The sequence below is a fragment of the Caretta caretta genome, chromosome 24 (genome assembly GCF_965140235.1).
Source record: "Caretta caretta isolate rCarCar2 chromosome 24, rCarCar1.hap1, whole genome shotgun sequence".
NCBI lineage: Eukaryota > Metazoa > Chordata > Testudines > Cheloniidae > Caretta > Caretta caretta.
Window position 1 is genome coordinate 4379346 of NC_134229.1, and position 18782 is coordinate 4398127.

The window sequence follows — 18782 nt, forward strand, 5'->3', positions numbered from 1 at the left end:
ATGGAAAGAATAATGGACAAAAGACCCCAATGATTTATGGAGAAAATAATCCCTGCATCTGTCATATATGTGATTCCATCCACTGTTGTCCACCAGAGCTTCCTGGTAATGCTGCAGACAGAACTTGGATCCTCCTGATCCAAAAGCATGGGACACAGCATTAAAGGAGGATCCCTGCTAGCTGTATAGTGCTTATGACACGCCGCTGAGCAGTTCAGATGCCATCCAGTAGAGGGCAGAAAGCTCAATAGTAGCTCAGAGGGGGTCACGCACCCCACTCCATGGCACCCTCTAGCACCAATTCAGAGGGGAGAATGCACATATACCACGTGGTGATATTCACAGCAGTCTCCATCCAAGACCTCGCCAGCCAGCACCTGCTTAGCTTGATAGTCCTGAGATGACCACATCCAGAGACAGGACAGATGCAAGAACAAAAGGTACTACTCTGTGCTGGCCGATCAGCATCTCCATTGTGTAGTGCCAGTCCCCTTGGCTCTCACACACAGCTGCACGTTGCGCGAATGCTCTGAGAGGGTGACACATTTGTCTGTTCTGCAGCCCCTGCTTAATTGGCATCTGCCTGCTTCCTCTCTGGGGACAGGTGGTGTCAGGTTTTTCCTACGGAGGATTGCCCAAATGCTTTCTAGGAGCCTAGTCAAAGAACAATCATCATAATATCCAGCTCTTACGCCAGCATTCCTCATCAGCAGATCTCACAGCGCTTTACAAAGGACGGCAGCATCCACTATCCCCAGTTTATAGATGGGGAAACTGAGGCACAGAGCAGGCAAGCGACTGGTCATCCAGCAGACCAGTGGCAGAGCTGGGATAAGCTCAAGCCTCCCGAGTCCAGGCCAGTGTGTGACCCAAGGGAAGCCAGTTTCAGTTCTTTGTCCTTGTCTCCACCTTCTAAGCAACATTCAAAAGTGCCCAAGTTATTTTATGTTCAATACTTAGGCTGGCAATTGCTCTAGGGGCTGCAGAAAAGTTCTATGATCACCAGTGGGACGGGGTGACCACGCAGTTATGGATGGCTCCAGGCAGCGAGTGGCTGGGTAACTATGCCAACATCTCACTGCTGCCCTGTATACATTACAAACCCAGAGGACTTGGAACAAAGACTGACCTTGCAGCATAAAACAGAGGTCTCCACCTGGCACGGGAGGGGAGGAGTCCAAGGTCTTAATGCAATTTATATGACACGGCAGGAGCCAATCTACACTGCAAAACAAAATTAGTTCTCCTGGCACTGTTGCACCTAGGGTATAGATGGACCCTCTCTGAGGTCATGGTGAAAAGTGACAAAAGCCAAGAGGCCAGCACTCTGGATCACTGCTAGCAGCATTATAAAGGGACAACCCAGCAGAGTTTTGTTTCATATTAAAAAGAACCACCAGATCTCAACACTACAGATGCTTCGGGGCATGAGCCACCAGGTGAGGTCAGGAAGAAATCTCTATTTTTACAACACAGCACTGCACAATCTCGCACCATCTGCGGAGAGTTACACCTGCCCCTGAGGCACCCACTCACTTCTAGAGAGGAGATACAAGGCTAGGCAGCACATCCGAGCATCCCGAGTGCACAGGTTAGTTGAAAAACCAATATAATTTCCAGCCAAACCCACAAAAATGTTGGATTATGGGCTGAAATTTTACAATTGTTGAAAAAACAAACATTTGCTCAGTTTTTTGACAAAACAAAAAACAATCGTTAGCATATCTATCCCCCCAGCACTGCTGCAAGGCAGGGCCATGTCACAGACAGGGAAACCAAAGCACTGAGAAGCTAAGTGACATGTCCCAGGTCGCACACAGAGTCTGTGGCAGAGGTGGAAATTAGAGGTGGACCCTCTAATGCCAAAGCCCCAGCCCCCCCCACACACACACACTAACCGCTAGGCCATAATTCCTCTGCTTTGCTCTGCCTCTCAGCCCGGCTCTGTCCTTGCACTGGGGAGGTGCCTCGACCAAAAACGGATGCCCTGGGATCAATTATGTCACCGCTCCAAGGGGTGGGAGATTCTGGCTTTAGACCCTGCTCCCTGGAGCCCCCCCTTCTGCTGCCTCACTCAGAGCTTCTCTTCCTACCCAATGGGACCATGTGCAACTGCCCTGTACCCCAGCACTGCGGGGTGGGAACAGCACAGGGTGATGCTTCAGCGGGAAGATGCCAAGCAGGGATACTTCGGCATGGGGAATCTGTCGGACAGCAGAGCTGTGGTTAAAGGGGGCACGGGGTGGCAGGGTCTTGGATCAATGGACTTGAACTAATTGTGGAATCCTCTGACATCCCCACCCCCCACCTCCGTAACACACACACACACACAGTATCACTGGATCATACACAACCCAGCGCTGATCTATATACACACTTTCCCCAAGCCACCCCCCCCCGCCCCACCTCTGTGTGTGCCCCTGTGCAACACACACTCCTCCTTCCCCTGCACCTCCAGGCCGCTGCAAAGACTGGAGACAACTTTCCCAGGCAACACACAACGCTCCCTGCGCACAACAGCACAAAGGGTTACACACACCCACCCTTTCCGAGCACACACTCACACACTCCGTAAGCTCTACATACACACAACACACACACCCTTCCCCAGCATACACACAATGCTTCCAGTACACACCACACATCCCTCCCTACGATGCGCCCGCCATTGCAAGTTCTATACACACACACACAAACACACCCCTTTCCCAGCAAACACACAACACCATAGATTATATACAACCCGCTTCCACCCCGGCCAATTCTATAGACACAACAACAACACCCCCTCCCCCTTCCGCATCATACACACAACGCTGCAAAGATCTCACACACACCCCCTTCCGCATCATGCACACCACCCTCCAACACACAACGCTACAAACCCTTTGTCACGGAGTGTGGGGGAGTCCAGGCCCTGCACCCCTCTTCCTGGGATCCACTGAGACTCTCAGCCAGCCAGTAAAACAGAAGGTTTATTGGACAACAGGAACACAGTCCACAACAGAGCTTGTGGGTACAACCAGGACCCCTCAATCACATCCTTCTGGGGGAGCAGGGAGCTTAGACCCCAGCCCTGGGGTTCCCTGTGTTCCTCTCCCCAGCCTCCAAACTGCCCACTAAACTCACCCCGCAGGTTCCCTGCTGCAGCCTCTGTTCACATTCCTGGGCAGAGGTGTCACCTCCCCCTCCCCCTCCTGGCTCAGGTGACAGGCTCTCAGGTCTCCCATCCCCAGGGCACATTCACAGGTCAACACTCCCCCCTCCCTGCTGAGTCACATCGTCACATCTCTCCCCCCTTCGAGACTGAACTGAGCGGGGTCACTGTGACCAGTGACCTGGGGAAGTTCGGGGCCCCCTCTCCGGGACAGCGCATCCGCTATCAGGTTGGCACTTCCCTTCACGTGGACCACGTCCATGTCGTAATCCTGCAGGAGCAGGCTCCATCTCAGGAGCTTGGCGTTGGCTCCTTTCATCTGGTGCAGCCAGGTCAGGGGCGAGTGGTCGGTGTACACGGTGAAGTGCCGCCCGAAGAGATAGGGCTCTAGTTTCTTGAGGGCCCACACCATGGCCAGGCACTCCTTCTCGATGGCCGCGTAGTGTTGCTCCCGGGGTAGGAACTTCTTGCTCAGGTACACGATGGGGTGTCTCTCCCCCTTTTCATCCTCCTGCATTAACACCGCCCCCAGTCCCGTGTCGGAGGCGTCGGTGAACACCACAAAGGCCTTGTCAAAGTCCGGGTTCGCCAGAACTGGGCCACTGACCAGAGCCTCCTTCAGCGCCCGGAAAGCCTCCTGGCACTGCTCGGTCCAGACCACCTTGTCTGGCTTCCCCTTCTTGCATAGCTCAGTGATGGGGGTGGCTATGGCGCTAAAGTGGGGCACAAATCTTCGGTAGTATCCTGCCATCCCAATAAAGGCTTGGACCTGCTTTTTGGTGTAGGGAGCGGGCCAGTCTCTGATCACCTCCACCTTGGCTGGTTCCGGCTTTAGGCGGCCGCTCCCCACCCGATGGCCCAGGTAAGACACTTCCGCCATCCCCACCTTGCACTTCTCCGCTTTTACAGTCAGCCCAGCCCCCTGGAGTCGGTCCAGCACTTGTCTAACCTGGGACACGTGGTCCTCCCAGGTCTGGCTAAAGACACAGATGTCATCAATATACGCCACGGCAAAACTCTCCATCCCCCTCAGGAGCTGGTCCACCAGGCGCTGGAAGGTGGCCGGCGCTCCCTTGAGGCCGAAAGGCAGGGTCAGGAACTCATAGAGCCCCAGAGGGGTGATAAAGGCCGATTTCAGCCGGGCATCTGCATCCAGCGGCACTTGCCAGTAGCCCTTTGTAAGGTCCATGGTGGTAAGGTACCGAGCTCCTCCCAGCTTGTCTAGGAGCTCGTCCGGCCTGGGCATGGGGTAGGCATCCGATACAGTGATGGCATTGAGCTTCCGATAGTCCACGCAGAACCGGACCGACCCGTCCTTTTTGGGGACCAGCACCACCGGCGAGGCCCAAGGGCTGGCAGATGGCTGGATCACCCCCAAAGCCAGCATGTCCCGGACCTCTCTTTCCAGGTCCTGAGCAGTTTTCCCTGTGACTCGGAAGGGGGAGCATCTTATCGGCGGGTGCGACCCTGTCTGCACCCGGTGGACAGTCAGATTAGTGCGTCCAGGCTGGTTGGAAAATAGCTGTTGGTACGGATGCAGCACCTCCCTGACCTCAGCTTGCTGGGCAGGGGTTAGCTGATCCGAGAGGGGAATTGTTTCCAGGGGGGAACCAGCTCTGGTCCCAGGGAATAGATCTACTAAAGGGTCATCTCCCTGCTCCTCCCACTGTCCACACACGGCAAACACCACATTCCCCCTGGCATAATATGGCTTCATCATATTCACATGGTACACCCGGCGGTGGTGCGCCCGGTTCGACAGCTCCACCACATAGTTTACCTCATTGAGCTGCTTGACGACCTTGAAAGGGCCCTCCCAGGCGGCCTGTAGTTTGTTCTTTCTCACTGGGATGAGAACCATCACCGGATCCCCGGTGGCGTAGGCACGGGCCCTTGCCGTGCGGTCATACCAGACCTTCTGCTTCTTCTGGGCTCTGGCCAGATTCTCCCTGGCCAGGCCCATGAGTTCAGCAAGTCTCTCTCGGAAGATCAGGACATACTCCACCACTGACTCTCCATCGGGAGTGGCCTTCCCCTCCCACTCGTCTCTCATCAGGTCCAGGGGGCCCCTCACCCTCCTTCCATATAACAGTTCGAAAGGCGAAAATCCGGTAGACTCCTGTGGCACCTCCCTGTACGCGAACAGCAGGTGAGGTAAGTACTTGTCCCAATCCTGTGGGTGCTGGTTCATAAAGGTTTTCAGCATCATCTTTAGCGTCCCGTTAAACCTCTCCACCAGCCCGTTGGACTGGGGGTGATAAGCTGAGGCCCAGTCGTGCCGGACCCCACATTTCTCCCACAAGCACCGGAGCAGGGCCGACATGAAGTTGGAGCCTTGGTCTGTCAAGACTTCCTTGGGGAACCCCACTCGGCTGAAAATGGTCAGGAGCGCATCGGCCACGGTGTCTGCTTCAATGGAAGCTAAGGGCACTGCCTCGGGGTAGCGGGTGGCAAAATCTACCACCACCAGAATGTATTTCTTCCCCGACCGGGTCGTCCTGCTGAGAGGCCCCACGATGTCCATGGCCACCTTCTGGAAAGGCTCCTCTATGATGGGCAAAGGTCTCAAAGCCGCTTTCCCCTTGTCCCGGGCCTTCCCCACCCTCTGACAGGGGTCACAGGATCGGCAATACTGCCGGACCGTGGTAAAGACCCCGGGCCAGTAAAAGTTCTGTAGCAACCTCTGCCGGGTGCGCCGGATTCCCTGGTGCCCTGCGAGGGGGATGTCATGGGCCAGGTACAGGAGCTTGCGGCGATACTTCTGGGGGACCACCAGCTGCCTCCTGATCCCACAGGACTCTACTTCCCTTGTGGGAGCCCATTCTCGGTATAGGAACCCCTTCTCCCACAGGAACCTCTCCTGGCAGCCTCTGCTCATGTTGACGTTGTTTCTCCTTCTCCTCCTGCTCATGTTGACGTTGTTTCTCCTTCTCCTCCTGCTCATGTTGACGTTGTTTCTCCTCATGTTGACGTTGTTTTTCATGATCCTCCAGCTCCCTCATTTTCATCTCCCTCTCCCATTCCAGCCGCCTCCGCTCCAGGGATGGGGAGCTCCGCCGGGAGGATCCCCTGCTGGGTGCTGGGGTCAGGGTGCCCTCGGTATTCGCTGGGCTTCCCCCAACCCCTCCCCCAGACATAGGTAGGAAGGGTCTCGGGATGTCCTCGGCAGCAGTCTGACCCCTCCCAGCCCGGTCAGGCCCCAGGGCCCACGCTGCGTCTGCCGGGTGGCTCCCCTCAGGGATAGGGATCGGGTCATCCAAGCGATCCCTCTCCTCCAACTGGGCAATCAGTTGTTCCTTGGTGGACCTCCCGATGCGCAGCCCCCTCTGCCTGCACAGCTCCACCAGGTCACTCTTAAGGCGTTTAGCGTACATCTCCCTGCTGGCCACTCGCAGGCCGGGCAGCTTCCCACGGTTTCCAGGAAAAGCCCTTAGTGTGCCAGTCCTTCTTGAGGTCACCACCTCTTTGCCAGGGTCGAGTTGCAGACTCCTCCGCCCCTGGGACTGCTCGCTGCAATCCCCCGGGGGACCCTGTTACTGCAAAAGTCTTTCTCTCTGGTCACACATTCCCAGGGGTTAACCGCCCCCCGAAACCGTCTCTGAATCTTCAGCACGCCTGGTCCCCGTCAATTCCCCTTCGTTTTACTGTTCCCCAGTCACTTACTGCAGGAAGCGCCGTTCACGGGGTGCAGTAGATCCCACCGCTGCCACCAGTTGTCACGGAGTGTGGGGGAGTCCAGGCCCTGCACCCCTCTTCCTGGGATCCACTGAGACTCTCAGCCAGCCAGTAAAACAGAAGGTTTATTGGACAACAGGAACACAGTCCACAACAGAGCTTGTGGGTACAACCAGGACCCCTCAATCACATCCTTCTGGGGGAGCAGGGAGCTTAGACCCCAGCCCTGGGGTTCCCTGTGTTCCTCCCCCCAGCCTCCAAACTGCCCACTAAACTCACCCCGCAGGTTCCCTGCTGCAGCCTCTGTTCACATTCCTGGGCAGAGGTGTCACCTCCCCCTCCCCCTCCTGGCTCAGGTGACAGGCTCTCAGGTCTCCCATCCCCAGGGCACATTCACAGGTCAACACTCCCCCCTCCCTGCTGAGTCACATCGTCACACCCTTCTATCTACACACCCCTTCCTAGCACACACACCCCTGCCACTGTGCCCCCGCGCGCCCCACTGCGAATCGCAGCACACACCACTGCAGCGCTGCACAACACAGACACACACACACACGTACACAGCTGCTGGAAATAGGGGCGCAGGGGGGAGCTGCCACCCCCCTGGCTAGAGGTGGTTTCCATCCTAGGCAGGGTTTGCAGTTTGGGTCCACGGCTCTCAGGACCCCGCGCTACACACATTGTGCAGGGCGCGGGGACACACACACACACACATTTACGCAACACGGGCTACGCTGCAACCGACCCACACACACACTCCGCCCCTTTGCGCGCCTGCGGCTGGATCGGACGGACAGACCGACAGACAGACAGACATTTGCAGGACCCACTGAGCCGCCCCCACAGCCTGGCTGCTCCAGAGCCAGGACCCCCCACCCCGCCGTCCCAGCCAGGCACTGGGGGCCCCCACCCACCTGTCCGGGGCAGGACCCCAGAGGGGCCCCCTTAAAGCCATGGCCGGGCAGGGAGCCTGGAGAAAGTGCTCCCCGCGCAACGAGGCGTAAAACTCCCCCGGGGGGGGGGGGGGAGGGTTGGTTGGCTGCCCCCTCCCTCCCCGGGTCCCAACGCACCTGCAGCCCCAGGCTGCCGCTCACCTGCCGCCTTGCGGGGGCGTAAAGTCCCAAAGAGGGAGGTGGGGCCGCAGCGAGGGATCCTCTGAAAATTTGAACTCCCAGCCTGGAGCGTGAAAATCCTGCCCGGGAGGGTGGTGGGGCTCTGGCTGGCCTGCCCCCCCCCCGGCCTGCCCCCGGGGGACACCCCCACACCCACACTTCTAGGGGAGCTCACACCCCTGGCCCTGCTGCCAGGGCCTCAGCCCGTGCCCATTGGCCCCGGGGGGAAGGAGGCCGGCTGGCCACTGGGAGGGTAAATTGTGCCCCTGGTTTTTAATACAGGATTTTTAAAAAAATGATCAGTGAGGCAGCTGATCTGCCCAGGACTGGCTGCGGCTGGAGGGAAGGGCTGATGCTGGGTAGGTTCCAGTCCTAGTACAATAGCAACCAGAGACACACACACACACACACACACACGGCAGCCCTGCTGTGCTTGGGGCTGTACGGACAGTTGGGGTGACACACTCCTGGCCCCAAGAGCTTCCAGGCAAGACTGACAGAGAACACGTGGGAGGGGTAAACTCAGGGGAAGGTACAGCCCCAAGGTCAGGTCACTCCAGCTCTCCTGAGGGTCATGGGGGGAGGGGGACCCTAGCCACTAGTCCCCACTACCTCTCCCTTACTGTGACCTAGGGCCAGAAATGGGAATGACTCTCGGATCCTCCCCAACCCCAGTTCCAAGCACAGCATGCCCAAAGAGGGCTCAGCCTGGAAGCTGCTTGTCTGTTCTGTGTTTGTACAGCACCTAGCGCCCGTTGTGGGGAGGGGAGAGTGAAGTTAGGGTTAAATTTGGGTGGGGGCTGGACTGGGGCAGGAAGAGCCCTTAAGATTCTTTCACCCCACTCCCCAAGCTACAAAGCAGACCCCTCTCCTAGGACCACTGCAGAGCCAGTGACAGCCGACTGCTTGCACCATGGGGCAGCCCCACTGCCTCACTCTGGGGTGGGGGGGAACAGCTCCTGCTTGTGGGAAAAGGAAGAGAGGATTTCACCTGGAGGCTTAAAGCAGGAAATGACCAGTGTGGGGAAGATGGGGGGGGGAATAATTTAACCGCAACCAGGAGATTCCCCCCAACCCCACCCCACTCCTGAAACCCACTGGGCCTTGGGGGCTGGTTGGAGAGAAGCCTCGAGGCCCAGCTCTAAGAGCTTGGGGAGGGGGCTGGTGGGAGTGGAGAGTTATTTAAAGCCAGGGATTGTGGGCAGCTTGGGGTTGCTCTGATCCTCTGCCCTCTCCAGGAACTGGTCCCAGCAGGGCAGGGAGCCCCGCTGCTGGATCATGGCCCAGCTGTTCAACCATGGCGGGGGGGAAGATGGGAAGAGCAGGAGACCCCCAAAAACCTCCCTGGATCCCCACCTGCTCTCCCTTACACAACACAACCCCACCATCCCCAACTCCCCTCCTCAACAACGTCCCTCACCGCACCTGGGGTCAGCCCTCCACAAGACAAACACAGACGCTTTGGGATCCATGGGGCAGCTGTCTGGCCTGCTGGCTGCCAGCCCCCTATGGAGAGAGGCCCCCACCTTGCAGGGGGAGTGGACAAGAGGCAGGGCCCTTGCATTGATCAGGATCCTGTCCAAAGCTTCTGGGGAGCGGGGAGCACCCCACGACTGGAGAAAGGCCGGGGCTGATGAAGGGAGAGGGAACTCGGGCCAGGGTCAGAGGTCCTGAAGGGAGAGCTGAGTTCGAGGGGTGAGGTGCTTAGGCCGAGGTCCATGTTACAGTTGGAGGGTCTGGACGCCGATTTAGGGCCCTCTCTCAGAGGCAGGGGCGAGACGCTAGCAGGGGCCCCGGCAGCCTTAGCCTTCTCTGTACACAGTAGCCTGACGAACGTCCCAGCACAGCTCCCCCACCCGGGCCGCAGCGCTCACTTCCCCTTCCGAGGGCTGGAGGTGACCGGCGGGACTTCTGTATTCTCGCGTAATCGGTTCCTGCTCGCCCTTCCCTTGCCTGGCTCCCGTGGCATGGGGGGGAGGCTGCAAAACCGGTTTGAGATTAGATTAGGGCAATTTGGAGTAACCCTAATGCAGCCAGCTGCCTGTAATACCCCCTCCGGCATACACACCCCCTACTGACCCAGCCAGGGACTGCAGCAGGTTTTTAGTTTGGACTGCCCTGTTCTGCAACGAGCAGCACACGTGCAGTCTAGGGGACGTATCTGAGGCTCAGGGAAACAACAAGGCAAGAAAGAACGAATAGCAAGTTACTACGAGAGACTCCGAGATAACAGAGCATCAGGCTCCATCTCACCACCCCCACAACCATTTCTGATGCTTGGCTGGGGCCAGGTGATCATCAAGTCTTCAGTTCAGTGGCCAATTCGGAAAAGCCTGATTTTGAACCACCCAAACAGAATAATTTTTGTTTACTTTAGGGGAGGGGTTATTGTTTTTTTTAATAGGTTTAATGGTTTTTAAAATCAAAGCGAAGGTAAATTCCTAACTGTCTTTCTGACACAAAGTGAACCCATGTCGACCTTGCTCATTTCCCACCCCATCCCCCAGCCGAAACTATTTACCACATTCGATCCAACTTTCCCCCGCCTCCATTCTTGGTTCCTCCCGAGCTCCGAAAGAAAAGAGGAAAGATTTCACACACAAAAGGAAAATGGAGAATGATCTTTTTTAAAGTGTCTCCTTCCCCCGCCATTCTGCCGGGTCTGGCTCTTGTCTACATGAGACAGCATGGGCTAGTGGGTAGAGCAGACGATTCCTGGGGTCTGTTCCCGGCCCTACCCCTGAGTTGCTGTATGCCCCTGGGCCAAAACGATTGTTTCTGTCCCAGAAGCACCTAGAGAGCTCACCCAGGGCTCTGTCCCCTAGGCCACGCTGCTAAACACCCCTGCCCTGCTGAGCACACACAAGGCCCTGGGTAAACAGCAAGTTCAAGCTAGTTCAGCTGCCTGTTCAAGGGCAGGGTCTTCCCCCAACAGGAAAAAAAAACACCTGGCTGATTGCCCACAGAATTCCCAGCGTATGGAGCTCAGCAAAAGCCCTGAGAGCCTGGGTAGCACGCGGCCCTTGTTGGGAGGCGCTGAGCTGCTAAATGCTAAGAACGCAGCCCTGGCCTTTCCTCCAGGCAGGGCTTGTGGTGCAGGCAGGATTGATGGCTAGTTTTATCTCAAGTGAAAAGGACACGGTGGCCCGAATCCACAACTGGCGCAAATCAGCATCGCTCTATTGACGTCAAAGGGCCCGATTCTCATCTGTACGTTCATTTGTCAGCTGGCGGCATGAATTCCAGGGACACTCACTTCAAGACCACCTTGCTCTGCCAGAGAGGGGCAAAGGGGCCCCAGCGCAAACCAGAATCAGGGCTTGAGGAGCTGCGTTATTTGCACTAGCTGGGGATCCAGCCCCATGACTCAAGTGGCTGGAGGAAGAAGAGATGAAAAGGGGAATCTTTGGGTGCAGGGAGGAGGAAACATGCCAGAAACTCAACGGGGAGGGAAAACAGGTCTCTGACAAAGGACTAGGTGCTAGAGGCAGCCAAAATCCCAGGGCTTCAGCAGCAGGAGCTGGTGGTTGCTATCGCAAATGCTGCTTTGCCCTGTGACTCTCGCAGGGTTTCCCAAACACCAAGTCCTTTTGGGGTCCAGCCTCATTTTTCCAGAGGGGAGAAACCGAGGCACAGAGCAGGGAAAGGACTTGCCCAAGGTCGCAAAGCAGGCCAGTGGGCCATGTTTCCTCCATTCTCTGATCAGCTGCATCCCCCAGCCCAGGCTCCCAGCCCCTGCCCAGAGCAGAACGAAAGACTAAAGAGAAGATGCTCATTCTGCCGCAGGGGGCTTAGCAGAAGCATCCAGATATGACAGAATGAGGAGAGCTTTGATCCCGGGACCTGATTCTCCCAAAGCAGGGGATGCAGGAATGAGGGGGCGCAGGCTGGCCAGGAGAAGCCTGGAATAGCAGCTGGGAGTCAGGACTGAGGGGCATGGGCAGAGCGGTGGAGGGGAGCCCAGGGTGGGCTAGCAGGGGGCTGCGGATCAGCATTGAGAAGCATTAGCAGAGCTGCTGAAAGCATCCAGATTTTTCAGAACTGTCCCTTTAAATATGACCACAATGGACAGTCCCTTGATTAAGGGAGTGGGAAGGTGGCCCTAGGCTATATTTACAGACATGAACATATGTTGCAGTTGCTAAATTCCAGACATTGTTTGTGTTTTAAGTGGGATGAAACTTTGATGGGAAGATCTTGGCAACAGTGGGCCAGGCTGCTGCTCCCTCTGCCAGGGGCCAAATGGAAACAGATAATATACTCCAGTTATCTGACATCAGGCTAGGAGCTTTTATCCCGACTGGTTGGCATAGGACATGCGGCACTGTCCAGTTCCCTGACTGGCCCCAGACTGGTGTTGGTGTCCTGCCCAGAAGGGAGACAATATGGTTAGGGCAACAGATCAGAACCCAGGCATCCTGATTCCTAAACTCGACTGTGGGAGGAGGGGCATGTCCTCCAGTGGTTAGAGCAACGGACTGGCAGACTTCTGGGTTATAGTCTCAGCTCAGGGTCGGAGCAGAGCTGGACTGGGAGTCAAGACATCTGGGTTCTATTCCTGGCTCCGTTTGACCCTGACCAAGTCACTTGCCCTCTCTGGGCTCAGTTTCCCCATATATAAAAGGAGGTTAATAACACTCCTGGGGGGGTTCAGGGCATGAATGGGGGCTCAGAGACCACAGCCATAGCCATATCGAGGCAGAAAGGAAACCTGCGTCACTTGAATGTGAACTCTCAGCAGGCTTGTTTCTGAGGCACGAGTGGGAGCTTTGAACCTAAAACCAAAGGGGTTCTCCTCTCTTCTCCCCTCCGAAACCAGATCACCAAATCTGGCACAGCCCTGCTGCCTTTAATCATAAATATCTACCCTCATTCATCCCAGCCTCCACTCTGTCCCTGCACCTTCAACCTGCTCTAGAATGGAGCATGAATTAAATGACAGAGCTAGGGGAGTGTTACTGTCCCCATGCGAACGTTAGGGAAACTGAGGAACAAGACAGTCAGGGACGCAACCCCATGCTCTGGGTAGCCCTAAGCCTCTGACTGTCAGAAGGTGGGACTGGACGACAGGGGATGGATCACTCGCTAATTGCCCTGTTCCGTTCATTCCCTTGGAAGCATCTGCACTGTCAGAAGACAGGACACTGGGCTAGATGGACCTTTGGTCTGACCAAGCATGGCCATTCTTATGATCCAGGGGCAAGCTCCAGATAACTGCCGTGGGTTCATGATGCTTGCAGAAGGAGGAGGGGAGGGAGCTGGCAGTTTTTTCACTGCCTGGGCTGACAGTGTTTTGCGGATGGCGTGCGGTGTTGCTGTTACAATCCACAGGAATTCCATTCGGGAACCAGTCAGAAGGGAGGGGAGGCATGCTAAGCGACTAAGAGCCTGAGCCGTACCCACCATTAAGCTTGAGATAGTGCAGCTGTTACCCAGGAGCAAAAAATACAAACAGACCTTCCAACCCGTCCAGAGCCAAGTATATTTAACAGCATCATCATCCTGACCACCTACTCCTCATCGGGCAGGGTTTGTCAGCAGATCTCAAAGTGCTTTCCAAGGAAGTCACGATCTTTATCCCCATTTTCCAGATGGGGAAACTGAAGCACTGAGAGGAGATGTGACTTGCCCATGGTTATCCAGCAGGCCAGCAGCAGGGCCAAGAACAGAATCCCAGTCCAGTGCACTGTCCACCAAATAGGAAGCGCCCAGATCTGATGCAATTTCAGAGCCAGGTCAGCTATCCGGAAGCCCACTACACTGCTTCTTAGCTATTACTGGAGCAGCAGGAGACTTTGAAAACCTGCAGGGCCAGGTCTTCAGCGGTGCAGCCAATGTTCCTCAGCTCTGTCCTTGTTGGGATCCCCTCGAAGGGCTAACGGGGAGTTTGGTCTCCGTGACCCAAGAAGATCACCAGCCAGAGCCGGTCAGTTATGTGCCACGTTGGCACCTGGCCTGCTGGAACGCAGTCTGAGACTGACCCGTTTCAGAGAAGGCACTGGACATATGTTAGGTGGTTCTGTTGCTCTTTCATCCCGAGCATTTATCCAATATTCAGGGCCTTGCTGGGTCATTCAGAAACCGATGATACGAGGCAATCCTGTTTATTTACAAAGAATGAGCACAAAGTCTCGTGTCCCTGAACACAGTAGGAACAAACAACAGCCGTCAATTTCCTTGTTCAGTAATCCCCACGCCTGACCCTCCAGTGCGTTCTGTGCCCAAGAAGCTCTGTCTCTGCTCTCTCTCAGTGCCATTCGCAACACTGCTTCTCTTGTTCATGCACCCAGCTTGTCTAACACTCACCTTGCCCCAGCCTTTGCAGTCAGGGAACCCTTGAGCCCACACAACTTAGACCTCAATCAGACCTTGCCGCTCGTTGCCTTGGGCGGTGGCTTCTATTGTTTCCAGCTCTCACTGTGTAAAAGGAGCTTAGTTACTCCTTCCCTTTAGCCTGGAAGAAGGCTGCTTAGCTTTGTCTTAGATTAAAGGCCTGCTTGGTGGCCATTAACATATCCTGGTATAACAGTAACAGCAACCTACAAGAGAAAAGGCTCCATAACCTACACAGACATTGATTTCCAGAAGGCTTCAAACGGGATTTAAAACCAGTCACCACCCGGGGCTGCGTTGTTTTCAGCTGGGTAAAACCCACATCACTGTCAAGCCAGGGAATTGTGAATTTAACTCAACAGTGCTAGCAATCAAAGCGGTCTGCTCCAGACAGACCCCACCAGCAAAGCTCAGGAGGTTTCTGCAGCATCTGCCACTGTTCCCAGTGACAGCTACCTATCTGCTCCCATTGATAGGAATCCCCTTCTGGTACCTGATCCAAAAATAAATCAGCACACCCTGCTGTTGCCCACAGGAGCTGTTTACTGAAATCAGCCTCATCTCCACTAAGCAGCTGCACAAAATAAATATTATTTGCATCATTCAATAAAGAGGAAAATAAGCCGGCCAGATTTGCCATGTAAATTTCCAAATATGGAATCTCACTTTCAAAATACCTCGGTGTCCAAATGGGGGGGAATGAGGGGGACTGACAAAACTGATAGGAGCCGTGGAGAAAGAGATGACTCAACCCTTTGATACAGACATGCCTCTCTCCCCCGTCCCACTAGCAAACAGCAGGGAAAGCAGCCCATGAGTGAGAACAAACAACAGCTTTGCAAAATTCTGCTCCATTCAGGCAAGTAAAAACATCCTTTGTTTTTTCTCTGGAATGGGCAAATAGTTTCGGTACATGGAATGGTAAATGCTCGTGCCTCAGCCGGGGAAGATATGGACCTCTTGGTGTCCGTCCAGCCCTGTATTTCCCTGATTTTATTTCTATGACTATTTTGCAGACCCTGTTCTGAAACTTGCCAGATTAAAAGGATCACAACAAGATGGTAGGTCACCTCCCACACCTTATCACTGACCAGAACATCCCCTGAGATCTTCCCCACTGCCGCAAAACCATGCAAGGCCAGATCCCCCGCTCCTGTAAGTTCGCATCACTCCACTGACTTGGCTGCAGCCCCGCTGAATTACACTGGCTGGGGATCTGCTGATTACAAAGACAACCACCTGTTTGCTTTGGGTGGATGAGAACAAACTCTGTGTTGCATCCATCCTTACTCACCAAGTTCTCGGCTCACAGTAATTGTGCTCCTCTTGTGTTTCTTTGGAACTAGCCTCCTGGTGGCTTGTGACTGCTTCCTTTCCAGAAATCCCACCGCGCTCAGAACCAATACAGGAGAGTCACTCCAGAATTTTCCTGGACAGCAAGACGTCTGGTCTCCCCAGCGTGTAGGCAGCTCAGATGAACCAGCTCTGGTTAGTTTTCTGTTGAGAGGCGATATATGAAAGAGCTCAGATCGTCTATGACACCTCTCCTGGTGGGGAATTCTGGCCAGTTTCCTCTGATATTGACCAATCCCAGCTGTTTCGTTCCTCCTCCTCCTCTTTATTTAACTACCACCCCCAGACTCAGCAAAGCAGGCTCCAAATAAAGTGACTCAGAGTCCCTAGATTTTTATGGGATTTAAAAAAAAAAAAGGCAGCAAACTCTGAAATGAGCAAGACCCTGAGAAAACCTGTTAAAAAAATATGATCCTTCCATCAAGTTCTCTTGAGAAAGCCCTGAGATAGGCCTTCCCAAAAATCATGGCCAACAGCAAACAGAAGCTAGGACAGGTTTCTTAAGGTCACTCGAAGCAGCATTGCCCAGTGCCTTGATTTCTCCCGGAGCTGGAACAGTAAATCCAAGGGTATTTGAGTCCAGCTGTTCCCAGAACCACAGGATCTCCTGCCTTCTGCTTAGCCCTCGCTGAACTCAGAGAGCAGGGCAAATCAGCTGTAAAAAAAGACTTCTCTTCCCCTTTCTCTGCTTTGCTCTGTGGCTCAGAAGCTGGGGGATTGCAAACAGGAAACCTGTTTGACAGATAAAAACATTCTAACCAAAATGCCCAGAGGGGAACCAGGGTAAGGCTGGGAGGCTGCTGAGGTGTGAAAAGAAAGAGGAGGAACAGATCTCTTAAGGTAGAATAAAACTGCATGTCACATGTGGGGGGACTTTAACCCCAGCCGGTTAAAGGACATTGGAACTGCAGGGATTCCACCAACACAGACATGCCACAACAGCGTGATTGTGCATTTGCAGGCCCATCCATGAAGTGCTAGGTGCTGTCCAGGCATTGATGAGGGACAGAGCTTGCAGTCTTGTCCACCTGCGATGATTGCACCCGGTTAACCAACAGAGAGAATTTAAACTGAAATTGTAACACTGGTATAAGCCACCCTGATTCTGGGATAAGGGTATCTGGCAGAGGGAGGTAGTGTGGCCTAGTGGATAGCACACTGGCCCGGGACTCAGGTGAACAGCATTCTATTCCTGGCTCTGCTGCTGGATGGCCTTGAGCAAGTCACCTTGCCTCTCGGTGCCTCGGTTTCCCCACCTGTACAATGGCAATACCGACACGGAGATCCTTTGTAAAGTATGCTGAGAGCAATGGGTTATAAGAGCCAGGGGCTATTATTATTTTTTCCCCCAGATTAATTTGTGTTGCTTAAGAAGAGGTTTAAACTAAACAAACACAAATACTTTGATAGGTGAAACAGTGTGTGCACATGAGGGGTTACGCTGGGGTAACTGGTCAAATTTTCTCATATAGACAAGGTGTTATACCAAAGTAATCAACACAGGGCTTCCACCGATTTCACTGGACAGATTTAATGAAAGCATTTCTGTGCAGAGGGGCCCTGAAATGCCCAGCTGGGTAACCGCAGCAAGTCAGGGAAACGGGAAAAAAACAAAAAAGAAATTAAGCTTGTGTTACCCCAGATACCCAGCCTGGCTGTCCAGATTCATAGAACTTGTAGGGCTTCACAAAGGAAGGTCAGTAGCATTACCCCCATTTCACAGAGGGGAAACTGAGAGCGAAGCAAAGGGCCTGGGATTAGAACCCAGATCTCGGGGAACAATTGCCCTATAATCAGTAATGCATCCGCGGAAGCACCTGGAATCTCCCCGAGCCAGTTGATGCCTGAAGCCAATGGGCGGGTGTCCTAGTCTCAGCTGCCATGGCTGATCCGTTTAAACAGCTATACTTGATGTGCCCTTCGTTACCACAGGCCCGAGAGATGCAATTAAGAGCTCTTTCTCTTCGCATTATAGCCAGCCAGGGAGCACGAATCCTGGCCGTCCCAAACACTCGATCTGCGACTGCTTTCCCTTCGGCTGCCGGGCCCAGCCACCCCTGAATCTCACTGCAGATTCACACAGAGCGGAACTCTTCCCTGATCTTCCTGGGGCTACAAAAGTACCTTTGTCTCTTGTATACTGAGACCGGCAAGCTCTCTGCAGGGACTGTCTCTTACTCTATGCAGCGCCCACCACAGCAGCACCCTGATCTCAGCTGGAGCTTTAGTAGCCATCAATCATCAATCATCATTATCATCCTCCCATGGCTCTAATGTTAAATTTGCAACACACAGGAACTAATGAGGCTGCAGGGAGACTTTGGCCCACTAGAGGGAGCCAGTGCAGTTGCCTGAAGCGAGTTGGCTATATTTTTCCTTATAAGTAAATTACAGGATTTTGCCCTTTTTCTGCTTCCCGGTGGCTCGCGACTCAACCCCCTTTTCCTGCCAAGTATGAGCTGTTTAGACAAAGTTTCCAGCTTATGGGAGCCACTGGCGAAGTGTGATTGGCGGCCTCCCCCACCCCAGGGGACTGTTCTTCCCTCCTGGCTGGACTGATTGAAGAAGACTTTTCACAGACAGGATCATAGTAAAACACCCGGTTGGATTGGCCTGGGTGTTGGGGAGGGAGAATATTTGTATGAAGATCAGCTGGTGGGTGGGGCCATAACCTTTGACCAACCCCCCCACCAGCTTTAGGTGCTCTTCTAAATTTAGCTTCCCCCCAACTCCACTGAGAGAGGGAGTTTCTACTCACAGCCTAGGGGGACAAATATTTTACCCCATTTTGCTGAGGGGAATCAGGCACAGAGAAGAGAAGACACTCACCCAGGATCACTGGCAGAGGGGTTTAAACCCAGGAATCCTGCCTGCCAGCCTTCTGCTCTAACCACTGAGGTCTCCCCTGTCAGAGCATGGAAAGGAACCCAGGAGTCCTGGCTCCCAAGTCGCTTCCTTAACCCATCTCTGATCATTTTAAAATCAAGATGAGATGTTTTGCTAGAAGCTCTGCTCTAGGGATTGTTCTGGGGCCGTTCTCTGGCCTGGAGGTCAGACTAGGTGATCACAGTGGTCCCGCTAGTCTTGGGATCTAGGAATCCCTTGCCCATCTGTTGGCTGGGTCCGATAAACAAGACCCGGCTCTTTTA

At 54.4% G+C, this 18782-nt stretch overlaps 1 protein-coding gene across 8 annotated transcripts in view; it reads right to left on the reverse strand.

The window, feature by feature from the left end:
- Positions 1-15897, reverse strand: part of LOC125625860 (death-associated protein kinase 2) — a 33988-nt gene extending 18091 nt beyond the window's left edge. The window contains exon 1 of one of the 8 annotated variants that reach the window (XM_048828427.2): positions 15575-15897. The gene's annotated coding sequence lies outside the window, so the exon portion shown is untranslated. Of the gene's footprint in view, positions 1-7749; positions 7837-7905; positions 8079-15574 lie in introns of those variants that run through there. The other 7 variants (XM_048828423.2, XM_048828431.2, XM_048828429.2 and 4 more) reach the window with 7 other exon arrangements.
- Between the last annotated feature and the right edge of the window lie 2885 nt (positions 15898-18782).